General features: G+C 47.1%; 1 protein-coding gene across 2 annotated transcripts in view; it reads left to right on the top strand.

Annotated features, from left to right (window-relative positions):
- Window positions 1-11376: 11376 nt before the first annotated feature.
- The window catches only part of USP42 (ubiquitin specific peptidase 42), a 51554-nt gene continuing 48756 nt past the window's right edge, over window positions 11377-14174 (top strand). For both annotated transcript variants that reach the window (XM_063090247.1, XM_063090248.1), the window contains exon 1: window positions 11377-11464. The gene's annotated coding sequence lies outside the window, so the exon portion shown is untranslated. The remainder of the gene's footprint in view (window positions 11465-14174) is intronic.

Below are 14174 nucleotides of genomic sequence, written 5' to 3'. Positions count from 1 at the left end.
ATCAATAAAATGGAAATGCTTACAGTACCTACCTCACGTGATTGTTGGAAGAATTGAATGAGTTAACATGTGTAAAACCTTAGAAGTTATGTCTGGCACCTCTATGTAACTGTTAATTATTAGTATTATCATTGTCAACTCTCTTGCTTTCCACTTTGTTCCTGAGATTCCTGAGTCTACCTATCAGATGCTCATTGTCACCCTTCAGATCAGAGAAACTCAGCCTGGTGGCAGAGTCTCTTCTTTTGGCATTCTTCATTTTGTTCAGCTTTATGTTGAGAAATTGTTTTGATAAAGTTGTGTGAATTGTTTCCTTCAAATAGCCATCAAGGTGAATTTGACATTAAGTTCTCTCCTTCTCCCTTGGTTTTCTCCACCTATCTCTGTCTCTGAGTCTCTCCTCTCTGACTTTCCCAATTTTCCCAATCCCAATTCACTTTGCTCATTGCAACTCAGTCCTCAGGGTTTAATATCAACGTGCCTCCTCTCAGGGAAGCCCACACTGAACTTCCCCATCCCATTTAACTCCCAGCCTCACCCCCCCACCATTATATTCTCCCTCTCTTCCCTCCAGTATGTTATCATTAATTGCATAACTGCTGTATATAAACTTCCTGAAAGCTCAACGAGGACAGGGACTGCGTGGGACTAACACTATTTCCTTTCCCTGACTTCCAGAGTGGATGCTAGGTGGAAATTTGCTGAGTGCATGTAAATGTGAACTGTTTCAAGAGAAAGGAGCCATATACAGCTAAGTGTTGAGTGTATTAATAAATAGCTTTATTGCCCAGATGAACATTCAAAACATTTTAGTATGTGCCACAAGGAGTCCTTTTAGAACTAACTGCATTGCATTTGTAAACTCATTTTAATCTTTATATTATAAGCATTTTATTAAGTTCGAGAAAGAATCTCTTTGGGACCAATTACATTATACTTTAAATCTTTACATGTTGAAGTAAACCTCTTTATTCAGAAAGTCTTTAGGTCTCGTGGCCACTATGAGTTTTAGGTCCTGTACTTTCTTCAAGTTTATTATTTATTCCGTAGTATTTTGTTTTAGCTCTTGTGATTGATATTATTTTTACTATATTTCTAATCAGATACTGCTAGTATATAGATTTCAGTTGAAATTATTGAATTTTTATTTTATTTTGGCAGCTGGTCAGTACAGGGATCAAACCCTGGACCTTGGTGTCATCAGCACCACGCTCTAACCAACTGAGCTAACCGGCCAGCCTTAAAATTTTTTACTGTGGCAAAGTATATGTAACATAAAATTTATCATTTTAAGTTTACAGTTCAGTGGCATTAAGTTTATTTACATTCAATTGAGTTTTTTATTTTTATTTTTTCATTCTGATATGGCATTTTATTTTTTTATTTTTAATTTATTTATTGAATCAAAATCGATTATACATATTTTGGGGGTTAAACATTGAGATATGTTCATTAAATCAATATTACTAGCATATATAGTTACAAATCATAATTATTCTTTATGCCCCTTGTCCAACCTCTTCCCTTCCCCCATTCCCTCCCACTCCCCCCTCTAATTGCCCTAGATTTCTTCTTTCCTTCTTTTTTTTTTGTCTTTTTCGTGACCGGCACTCAGCCAGTGAGTGCACCGGCCATTCCTATATAGGATCCGAACCCGCGGCGGGAGCGTCGCCGCGCTCCCAGCGCTGCACTCTCCCGAGTGCGCCACGGGCTCGGCCCGTCTTCTTTCCTTCTGAAAGAATAATGGTTACTCTATTAAATTGTTGCCTAGCTGATCTGTCCAATGATGAGAGATGTGATCAGGTCCCCCAATATTATCATAGAGCAGATGCTTCTTCTGTCACTCTGAAATGGGTTTTGTGGAAAGAGACATCCTCTTCTTTTCTTTGTCTCTGCTGGTGACTCTTGTGTGAATGCACTCCAGTGGTTGGCAGACCATCTGCACAGTAGCTGTGTCGTCTAGCTGCTTTTGCAGCAGCCATGGTTATTGTGGAGGCTGTGGTGGGCCACCCGCATGGAGGTGCTGTTTTTGGCATGCTCCTTGGCACTGGCGGTATGTCTGGTTGTGGGGTGTGTTTGGTCCCCTTCTCCATGCCTCTGGTCCCTGGGCAGGCCCCAAGGCACTGGCGTCATGTGCCTGGTTGTGGGAGAGGGGTCCTGTCCCCTTCTCCTTGTCCTGCATCCCTGGGTGGGCCCTGAGGTACTGGTGCAGTGTGCCTGGTTGTGGAAGGAGGATCCGGTCCCCTTCTCCATGCCTCAGGTACCCAGGTGGGCCCCAAGGTGCTGGCATGATGTCCCTGGTTGTGGGAGAGAGGTACAGTCCTCTTCTCCTTGCTTTGGGTACCTGGGTGGGCCCCGAGGTACTGGCATGGTGTGCCTTGTTGTGGGAGGATGGTATGGTCCCCAACTCCATACCCTGGATCCCTGGGTGGGTCCCAAGGTGCTGGCTCAGTGTGCCTGGTTGTGGGAGAGAGGTCTGGTCCCCTTCTCCATGCCCTGGGTCCCCGGGAAGGGCCCAAGGTGCTGGCGTGTTATGCCTGGTTGTGGAAGAGAGGTCCAGTCCCCTTCTCCATGCCTCAGGTCCCTGGGTGGGCCCTGAAGTGCTGTCTCAGTGTGCCTGGTTGTAGGAGAGAGGTCCAGTCCCGTACTCCATACCCTGGGTCCCTGGGTAGGCCCCAAGGTGCTGGCTTGGTGTGCCTGGATGTGGGAGAGAGATCCAGTCCCCTTCTCCTTGCCCCAGGTCCTTGGGTGGGCTCTGAGGTGCTGGCATGTTGTGCCTGGTTGTGGGAGAGAGGTACAGTCCTCTTCTCCTTGCTTTGGGTACCTGGGTGGGCCCCAAGGTACTGGCATGGTGTGCCTTGTTGTGGGAGGATGGTATGGTCCCCAACTCCATACCCTGGGTCCCTGGGTGGGTCCCAAGGTGCTGGCTCAGTGTGCCTGGTTGTGGGAGAGAGGTCCGGTCCCCTTCTCCTTGCCTCGGGTCCCTGGGCAGGCCCCAATGTGCTGGCATGGTGTGCCTGATTGTGGGAGGGGGGTCCAGTCCCCTTCTCCATGCTTCAGGTCCCCAGGCTGGCCCCGAGGCACTGGTGTCATTTGCCTGGAAGTGGGAGTGGGGTCCGGTCCCCAGATCCAAGCCTCCAGTTCCCAGGCAGGCTCCAAGGTGCTGGTGGTGTGCCTGGGCCGGAACTAATTTTTTGTCCTTTGCGTCTAACATGGGGGAACTTCCTGTGGGAACGAGTACTTGAGCTGTGTGGTTAATAAATTGCTACTTTGCTGCTGTTTCCCTAGGGAAGGCTTTTTGTGCAGCTCGGGGTTTAATGGTTGATTTCATAGGTACTTCCAGCTCTCCAGCGACCCAGTGGATCTGTGTTCTGTAGAATCTCTGATCTGGGCCTGAGTTTTTTCATCAAACTGCACCCTATGCAATTCTGCATTCCTGACCAGTCTCCTCTGAGTGGTCCTGTGCTAATTGGGGGGCAGATCAGCTGTCCTTGCTGAGTCCCAGTGTTCCCCTGGTAGGCACGTCTCCCCCACCGCCCATGCTGCAAACACTTCCCATGGGACGGGCCCTGCGCCCGTCCCTTGTGATGACTCACCGGCCTCTGAGTGGCTCCCTTTCTTCAGTTGTTCTGGCTCCTTGCTCCTGCGTGGGTCCATGAGAACCCTATTAGCGGTCTTGCTGTCCTGGGGGCCACCAAGGCCCTCTTCTCTCCTGCTGCCTCCAAGTAACTCCATCTGAAGGGCACAGCTGTGGCTTCTGCTGGCTCCTGCTCCATGCACTCAGCAGCTCCAGCCTTAAAGCAGCCGTGGCCCAAAATGCTCAGAGCAGCTTTTTCTTTCTCTCATCGTAGTTTCTCCCGCCTTCATGAACTCCGTAGGTCTCTCCTCCTCTTCCTCAGAGATCCAGTGTCCCCGGCTTGGCTGATGTTACATTTTTATAGTTGTAAATTTGGTTGAGTTGTGGGAGAGAGTGAAGCTGGGAACCATCTATTCTGCCATCTTGATTGGATCCTCAATTGAGTTTTTAATATTCAACTTTTAGTCAGCCGCTATCCTGAAAAAATTAAATCAAACTAGAAATGTAGCCACATTTCAAGTACTCAGTAAATAGGTCTCATGTATTTTCTTTCTTTCTTTTTTTTTTTTTTTACAAACAGACATATAATATGTAAATGAAGATGTTTGTCTCCATTCTGATAGAAATATCTTGTTTTAATGGAGATGAGGGTGGGGACCACGTTTAATCATTGTTTAGGATAACATGCATTCTTGTTCATGAATTGGACAGGAATAGATTTCATCATTTAAATCTAGGAAGAGATATTTTTCTTCATAGGCTTAACCAGCCAATTTGATCTGTAACTCTCAGGGTTCCATTCCTATTTCTCCTTTCTCCTTTGAAACTCCAAGTCTACTGAAACTACCCGCTGAACCTCTCCTTGTTATCAACTGTTATCAGTCTTCATTTTCTCACATTCCATAAAATCCAAGGGCAATAGAGTTCCAAGAGAGAGACAGACTTTGCTTCCAATTAGCATTTAGTCCTGAAATGCTGGCATCCTTTTCCTATCCCTTATTTGCCTGGAAAAAAATTCTACTTAATCCCCAAGGACCCATTTCAAGTGTCACCTCTTTTGTAAAACTTTTCCTGAACAGCATCTACTTCAGGGTTAAACCCACCCACTGCTCCCTAAGTGTTACATTCCTTATTTGGAACATTGTGACAATATGGGGTAACTAATTATATATACCTCTGGATTCCAAACAATATAGTCTCTGGAAAGTAGGCACAGCATCTCCAATGCATGGCCCATTCTAAGTTTTAAACTAATATTTTGGCAATCCATAAAGGAGTGACTTGGGATCTGTCATCTAGAAACAGTCTCAGGTTTCCTTCATAGGAGATGGTGGTTCTCAGAAGGTCAAATATATTCCTCCTTAAAAACTTTCAGGCTTGAATGTCCTATTTTGGTTTTGGGGGAAGGAGTGTTAATTGTCCATTAGGATAAAATTGGATTGATAAGTTAAATCTGCCTTTCATTTCATGAGAGTCTGTTTTAGTCCGTTTTGTGTTGCTATAACAGAAATATCTGAGACTGGGTAATTTATAAAGGAAAGAGGTTTATTTGGCTTACGATTCTGGGACAGCTGCATCTGGCGTGGGCCTCAGGCTGTTTCTACTCATGGCAGAAAGTGGCAGGCAGCCGGTGGGTACGACAGATCACATGGCGAGAGGAAGCAAGAGAGGAGGCAAGAGAGAGAGAGGAGGTGCCAGGGTCTTTTTAAGCAACGAGCTCTCGCGGGAACTAATAGAGCGAGAACTCACTCATTAATCCCCTCTCCCCCAGGGAGAGCATTAATCCATTCATGAGGGATCCACACCCATGACTCAATCAGTTTCCAACACTGCCACATTGGGGATCAGATTTCCACATGAGTTTTGGAGGGGACAACACATCCAGACTCCATCAGAGTCCAAAGCAAGACTCAAAGAATTCAACTGATAAATAAAAGCTGGAGCTGGAATTTACACCTCGTCTGTTTCCAAACAGCACTCTCTGATGACCGAGTCTCTGCATGGGCTGCTGAGACAAGTCTATTGACAGTGTCATCTGAGCAGTCTAACAGGGAAAGGTACTCTTTCCTTCCTTCCTTCCTTCTTTTTCTTTTTTTGTGACAAAATATGGTGGATACTCCTTTTGAATATGTTTTGTGACTGGTCTATTTTTTTGGTGTTTACATTATTTTTTCTTTGTTTGTTCATAGTGATTATGAGTAAAATCTGTAAAGAGGAAAGGGCCTGGTTCATGTTTGCTCTGAGGGGCTCAGCACAAGGATGGACTAAGAGATCCTAATACTACTCCATTCTGTTGGGGGTGTAGAAGAACTACGAGGGATGGAGTGCACAGAGGTGGATTAAGCTGGTGCTAGATGAGTCCTTGATGAATTGTCATCCTCCATGATCCATCCAGTTTTTGCAGGGGCCAGACTGGTGAATGGGCATATGATGATTACCATCCCTGCATCCTCTATAACTTGTGGGTGGTGCTATTCCACTTGGCTTTCTCTCTACAATAGCTCTTCCTCTCCAAGGCAAAGAGCCAGTTTGAGGGTTCTGCCAACTACTAAGTGTGACCATTGTAATATTACATTTGGGAACCAGGGAAGTGACCACTGTGGGCCCAGTGGACCCAGTGAAGGACCTGGGTCAAGACCCAGTGTATTATTTGACCCCTTAGCAAAAAGGGAGCCCTGAGGCTGCTTTAGGTACCCATCTGTCTGTATTAACACGAACTCTGTAACCAATAGCCTGGAAATATCTGAGTATTTACCTGTCCCCAGTGAGCGGTTGCTGAGTAAATTAAATGGCCAGAGGTCTCTTTGGGGAAGGATTTGGAGTATCAATATGTGCACTTGTCATGGATCTGGGTTCTCCTTTACTGGATGGGTGTTTTGGATCTGAGAACTGGCTCAGGTTGGGGAAACTGGGCAGGTGATTGTGTCTTTCCACTGAGACAGCTGACCTCAGTCTTCTGCACATCCATATTTTATATATAGTTGTCCCATGGTATCTGTGGGGGATTGGTTCCAGGATCTTCCATGTATACCAAAATCCCCGGATGCTCAGGTCCCTTATATTAAAATGGTGTAGTATTTGCACACAACCTACATACATCCTCCTGTGTACTCTAAATCACCTCTAGATTACTTATAATATCTAATACAATGTAAATGCTATGTAATAGTTGTTATACTGTATTGTTTAAGGAATAATGACAGGAAAAAAAAGTCTGTACATGTTCAGTACAATTTTTTTCTCAAATATTTTTGATCTGGAGTTGGTTGAATCTATGGATGTGGAACCCACAGACATGGAGGGCCAACTGTAATAGATATATATTCTTTGATTATGTATTTTGTGCCTTTGTTGACTCCCCGTCTACCTTGCCCCATGTTCTGTCAGCCAGCTCCATGGATCCCTGCAAGTCAGGTACCCCTATCTGTCCTTCTGACCTTGCTGCCTACTACAGCAATCATGCCCACCTTGCTTCTGATGGGTAAGTGCTGCCACCCAGCTTTTGTCACTCCAGGATCCAATCTTCTCCCTTGCTACTAGAAAGCCCAGTTCTGTAAGAGCATCCCCTGGTTAGCCTTGGCCTACAGATGACAGCCCACTGGGTGTCGCTATCCCAACAAAGCTGGTGCTGCCTCTACCCTCTGCCCCCCCATGGTCTTGGTAAACAGAATGTCTTCCAGGGCTTGTCATGGAATGGAGCCAGCTGGTAGCATACTTTAGCATGTCCCGTTCCCTGAGCTTATTGTTCCCTTCTTCTACTATCTACCGTGGAAGTCACAGCATCTTGATTTCATTTAACGGGGGTCATCTCTTGTGCCAAATACCATTCCTACAGTGTGTCAAAAACTAGCCCACCAAGGACCCATGACAAACCGTTAGATCTGTATTGTGCGATAGTGCCCCCATATCTACAAACTCTTTCTTGTCCACTCCCTCCCCCTTGACTTGTCCTCAGGATCCTTTTCCAGGCTTATGTACAGTTCCTGCTGGTATACAATAGCCTGGTCCTACAGCTCCTTCAATTTGTAATTCCACTCCTTTAGCAGGCCTAACATTTCCCTAGTCAGGCCATACTGGGACCTGACCTTAGTGATTGGTCTGGTGGTCAGGGGGTATGTGGGGACAGAGAAAATGCATTGTTTTGTAGAACACCTGCCTCATTTGAGGATTCTGCATAGTCTTCAGGTTGGTGGCACCATCCTCTAAAAAGTGGAAGTAGGGGCCGAGCCCGTGGCGCACTCAGGAGAGTGTGGTGCTGGGAGCGCGGCGACGCCCCCGCCGCGGGTTCGGATCCTATATAGGAATGGCCGGTGCACTCACTGGCTGAGTACCGGTCACGAAAAAGACAAAAAAAAAAAAAAAATAAATAATAATAATAATAAAAAAAAAGTGGAAGTGGGCCACTTCTGTAGGCCAAAGGGTTTGGAGGAATCTGAAGTTCCACTGATATTAGATTCTCATGCCTAGTCTCAGTGTCTCACCCCTTCCCTTTGGTGTTGGAGAATGACCGTGGCTGAGAATTCAACCTTTTGTAAAGTTCTGCTCCTTTTAAGTCCTGAGCCTGGTCATCAGGACTGTCTGCCCTCTGACTACAGGTGACAGAACAGCCTGCTAAGGAGGTTCTCTGGCTTTACATTTGGCTTTATTTTGGTGACTGCCTGGAACTGTCATGTTCCCTCTTTAAAGCATCTGTGGCCACCCAATTTCACAGTTCTAGTTACTATTTCCCCCACATCCTCAAACACCAGAGAGACTGAATAAGCCAACACATCCCCTTCTACTCATATCCAGTCTTAGTTCCCCCACGTGGGAGTCTGACACAATTGCACAGCTGTCAGTATCTCACCCATCGCCTGGAATCCTATCTTTATAGGATTCTCCTACTGAGGACCATTCCTGGTACCCACTGTCTTAAGCTAGGCTACCTAGAAGTGGGGCTTGAGACAGGATTTAGGTGCATGTGACATAGTGATGGAGTGCTCTGGGGAGGAAAGTAACAAAAGGAGAGGGCGGGGAAAGGAGTTAAGCAAGGATATAGTCTCAGAGGGAGATGAGGTTCCCCTTCAGCTAAGAACAGTGCTCAGGGGGGCCGGCCCGTGGCTCACTCGGGAGAGTGCGGTGCTGATAAGAACAGTGCTCAGGAAAAGGGGGCAGCTGTGAATTATTAGCAGCTAATATGGGTGTATCAGCCAGTACAGGGGATCTGGTTAGGGCATTAACAGTGCCCACTGCAGGCTTCCTGAGAGTCTGGAGGTCCTCAGAAAATCTCATTCCTCTGGGTGTGGGGGTAGGGCACTTAGAATCAATTTGCCTCTAGCATAAAGCAGTGGTAAGATAGACTAAGTAATTTCCGTAGGTCACACAGTTTGTAAGAATAGAGGCAAAATGAAATCTTCTCCAAACAGCATTCATCTTAGATTATGCTCTGGGCTGGAGAAAAACAAGTTTCTGGAGCAAGTTTGCTTACCATCTCAGCCAAAGACACAGCTGTTTGAAGGCAGGAATTTTTTAATAGCCTTTGTAGCTTCTCCATTTATGTTGTCAGCTTGCTAGAGTAAGTGGTGCTGAAACTCTAGAGGAAAAGGGCTTCTATGTTTGCTTGGATGGCATGGAGGAAGGTGGAATGGGGTTCAATTCCCCCTCCAAGAGCCTGTTCCAGGTAGAGAACTCTAAGAGATTTTTTTTTTTTAATTATTTTTCCAGGGCCAGGAAATATGATTACATTGTATAATGTTGAATATACTAATTATCCTAATTTGAGCATCACATATTGCACACAGATATTGATATTCAACTCTACCCCACGGACATGTACAGTCAATTATGTTTCAATTTTTAAAAAATCCCTTTTCCTACCAAAGTTGCTTAGGTACTCTACTAACATTTAACGGGCTGACTGAAGGGGCGATTTGTCAATAGAATGTGAAATGGAAAAATATAATTAGAAGCCAAACTTCTGATGTGATTTCCAAGGGCAGCATTTTGAAATACCACAATGCTCAGGTGAATATTAAGGATTTGGGGCCGAGCCCCTGGCGCACTAGGGAGAGTGCGGCGCTGGGAGCGCAGCGACGCTCCCGCCGCGGGTTCGGATCCTATTTAGGAATGGCCGGTGCACTCACTGGCTGAGTGCCGGTCACGATAAAAAGACAAAAAAAAAAAAAAAAAAAAGAATATTAAGGATTTGGCCCTTCAATTCCTTTGCATTATGATTTAATCATCTGAAAATCATTTGGAAAAGGCAAGCAAATTACCGAGTCCATTCCTATGACTGTTCTTGCAAATCTCTTAACTGTGAAGGTGAAATTTCATAACCATTCTTGATCAGAAAGAAAGTTGTGGTGTTAATCCTGAAAGTGGGCACTGAATTTTGCAGGTTTGGAATTTACCTTTCCTTTTTTATTTCCTCAAAGTACTTCAGCATTCTGCTCCAAACATAACTGATATCTTATCACTTCAGTGATTTCTTTCCATAATAATAGTGAACTAAGTGCTGCCATAAAAGATATATGCAACTTTTAGGGGGAGTAATAAGTTTCTGATGGGGGACTCAGGGACGGCTGCTTGGAAAAAGAGGCATGGTAGGCTTTTTATAAGCAGATGTAAGATGGGGTGGGGCAGTAAGCTGGTGTTTGTAGGAAGGGTCTGTAACGGCTGGAATACATAAAAGAAGAAAGTGAAGTTGGGGCTTTCAATGCCAGGCTAAGGACTTTAGATTTTTCTGTGGGTCAAGGAAGGCTCTGATGAGGGGCGTCACATGATCTGATCTGTGTTTCTGAAAGATCATCCTGACCACAGCATGAAGGTAGAAAGGGAGTGAGGCACCAGAGAAGAGACAGTTGGAATGGGCTTGATGAGAGAAGGTGGATTCCGGGAGGGTCTGATCAGTCAAGATCCCAGTCGCTGGGTAGATCAGGTGGATATGACTTGATGTATAGGTTTAGATCGTGTGGGGAGCGAGAGAGGCAGAGAGGAAGACTGGGGTTAGTGCATTAGAGTGCCATGTCTTTAATCAAAGCAGGGAAAAGATGCAACAGGGAAGAGCAGGGTCAGAGTGGAGAGGAGACGCAACGATGAATTCAGTTAGACCTCGCGGTGGAGACGTCCAGTAAGCGACTGCAAGTATGGATACGGCACTCGGGAGCAAGAGCTGAGCTCGTTGCCTGCAAAGAATGTAGAATGCTGAGATTTGAGATGGAATCCTGACCCGGAGGACAGGGGTCTCTCCGTTTCCGGAGCCAGGTTTAAACTGCCCCCCTTCCTGTAACACACAGCGTGTGCAGTCTGACAGCGGCGCCCCGGTGGGGTCCGGCATATTGTTAGGCCGAGGGACGCGCACGGGGAAAAGGTTTTCACGAAGTCGTGTTCGTTTTCAGAGCCGGGGCTCCAGAGTCCTGCGTCCACAGGTGCTCGGCGTCTAGGAGCGTCTGCGCCCGAGCGAAGGCCAAGGCGCAGGGACCGGGTCCGCGGACAGACGCGCGCCGTGCGGCTCTGCCCGGGGAGCGCAGAGCGGAGAAGCCCTTCCCCGGCCCTGCGGACCGCTCCGCCAATCAGCGCGCTCCCTCGCGGGCCGACGGGCGCTCTGGTGACGCGAGAGGCCAGCCTGCGCCCGGGCCCTTTGGAGACGGCCCCTCCCGCACTCGCCCGGCCCGTTAGCTGAGCGCCGCGCCGCTTGTGCGACGGCCCCTGGGCGGCGGCGCGTACGGACGCGGCCCTGGCGCGCCCCCTGGCGGCCCGGCGGGGCGCTGCGGCCGCGGTGCTGACCCGGAGGCGGCGGCGGCGGTGCCCGGATGGAGGCACGTCATTGTCCCCCGCCGGGCGGCTGGGCTGTGTGCGGCGGCGGCGGCGGCGGCCAAGGGGGATGGAGCGAGCGCCGAGCCTGGTCAGGTAAGCTCCCGCCTCCTTCCCGCCCGCCGCAGGCCGGCGTGGAGCCCGCGGAGCACCCCGCTCGTCCCGGCCGCAGCTTGCCTGGCCACCCTTCAGGCGGTGCGGCCCGCCGGGGGCTGGCGCGGCCCCTCGTCCACCGCCCCCTCCGCAGCCGCGGGCCGCCCGGGACCCCGCCGCGCGGGGGGCAGCGCCGCCACGGTCCGGCCAGGCCGCTGGGGAGGGGGCGGTGGCCGCGGTGGCCCGACGCTGGGAGAGCCGCGCTGCCTGGGGAGGCCGGGCCCCCCTGGTTGCCATGGACACTGCCTCCCACCCCCACCCGGCTCTAGCCCGCCCCTTTGGCCCGTGGGCCGGGCGGGCAAGCGGGGGCTCCGGGGCGGCCTGGCCGGTTCGGGTCCGCCTGGGTGGGCGTGTGCCGGTCGCCGACCGAGCAGCCCGGCGTCCCCGGCCCGCCCGCCGCCCCCCGCTTGGCTGCCACCTCCCGCCCCAGAGCGCCCCTCGGAGCTCCGGGCTCGCCTCCCCACCCCCACTGCATCCCTAACCGGGGGACAAACTTTCCCACCCCGGGTGCCCCTTCCCCGGCCCGCCCCCGCGAGGCCGTCCACCTGGCTGGTTCCTCCGCCGAGTGTCCGAGTTGCCCACGCCGGCCGCCCGGGCGGAGCGGACAGCCCGATGAGAGGCTGCGGACGGGCGAGGGAAGAGGAGGAGCCGGGCGGCGGGTCCCTAAAAGCATGTGTGCCTCCGTCGCGTTCTTTATCTCCGAAGCTGGAAGAGCCAACTTACCTGGAAGGAGGCGGGGGAGGGGGGAGGATCAGTTTCAGACGTTTGAAATGAAAATTTGACGGGATAGAAGTTTTACAATCTAGGACTTTAACCTCTCTATAATGAATGCAGTTGAGATTACTTTTGTTGAATAGATCTTTATATACATGGAGGCCTTAGGGCTTGCCTGTTTATGGGGAAACATGTTGGTTATTTAAAGAAAACACACTCAAATAACAATAATACTGGTTGAACACCTATTAACACCTCTTTTTTCAAGGTAACAACAGTATTGTAGGTTCTTATACAGTTTTGTGGAGTCTCAAAATTTTTCAAAGAGTTGTGCATTTTAAACATAATTCTACTCTTTTTACTCTGTAACTCATTCAAAGTGCATAGGGGATATGAATAATCAGTTTCACTTATTCATTTTTTACTTAGAATCAGTTTCACTTTCTTTTTTATGTCATTGAATCAAGCCTACAGTAAGTATTTTGGTTTGTAAAGATTTAGGGGTAGTAGTTTTGTTTACTTAAATATAATTAAAATCAAGGTTGTGTCTCTTTAAAGCTTGTGTGCGTGTGTTTTTTCTTGAAAGGGAAATGCTACAACAACGTGGATTACATTGTTTGTGAAGAAGCAGAGTGTAACAGTTTCTTTTTAAATGTGTTGCTATTATCTCAATACATGTGCAGCGCCACAATGTTTAGTGATATTCTTTGAAATATGAAAAAGAATAATTCATTTTAGCATTTGGTTATCAGCAGAGAGACAGTATAAAGGACTGGGAATTTTAAGGCTTTTGAGTGAAAGATTGTACTTAAAGCAAAGGAGGAAGCATTTGTGAAGTCGATTTGTCTCATTCCTCCACACACATCCAACCTTGATTCCTGTTCGTGTTTTTTTTTTTTAACATGCTCCTGTGACTTTTTGTATATGCACCAGATGTTGAGAGCTATTTTAACTTAAAAAAAATTTTTTTTAATGTATTTTAATTTTTTGGGTGGCTGGTTGGTAAGGGGATCCAAACCCTTGATGTTGGTGTTGTCAGCACTAGCTCTAAGCAAGTGAGCTAACCGGCCAGCCCTAAATTTTAGCTTCTCTGAAGTAGTTGCTTGAAAGTCTTGATACCCATATTTATAATAGTAATATTTAGTTTTACTGAGAGTAAAGAGCATGTAACCATATAAATCCTAAGTGCTACACAACATCGTTTGGCTTAAAAAAAAAAAAAAAAAAAGGTTTTTTTTTTCTATAGCAGATCGAGTTTAGTTTGATACCTGATGGTTTTAGAGGTAAGGCTTCATTGGCTGGATATACAAATTGAGAAGAATGGATGGTTTTGGTTTGTTTTTCCAAAATTATAATGCTAAATTGTTATTGATGAGTTGTGTTTTCCTTAAATTTGTTTTCATTTAAAAAGGTAATTGGAGCAAGTAAAATGGTTTCAGTTGGTCATTTGTTAATGATTGTCCTGAGGGGATGTTTGGCGGGGAGGGAATCAAGGTTTTTGCTGCTACTTAACTTTATTGTAAATAAGGCTGGATTAACCTTTTCTTGCTACTGTATTTTGGATTTCCTCTTTCTTTTCCTCCTCCTCCTCTTTCTTCTCTTGTGTTTTCTTTCACCTGTCCCCACACTGTTTCACAATTTCTTATGTTGGATGAAGGAAGTGTAAACTTTATTTGGATGATATTGCTCAGGCTTTCTTCCTGAATGTATCTTTGATTGATTTAAAATTTCAATAGTTTTTTCTTAGTTCATTAAGATCTAGTTACTATCTACTTTTCTATTTCTACATAAGATTCCAAAACTTTAAACTGTGCTTTTTAAAGTGATAATCTTGTTGTAATTAAAAATCACAAACAGCAAAATTGAGGTTTTTAAAAAACAACCTTATTCTGAGCAGCCAGTGCATGGTAATGTTTGTTCATTGAAGTGGCAAGTACAT

The sequence above is a fragment of the Cynocephalus volans genome, chromosome 3 (genome assembly GCF_027409185.1).
Source record: "Cynocephalus volans isolate mCynVol1 chromosome 3, mCynVol1.pri, whole genome shotgun sequence".
NCBI lineage: Eukaryota > Metazoa > Chordata > Mammalia > Dermoptera > Cynocephalidae > Cynocephalus > Cynocephalus volans.
Note: the sequence above shows the minus strand (reverse complement) of the source record. Positions and strands in the feature narration are given on the sequence as shown.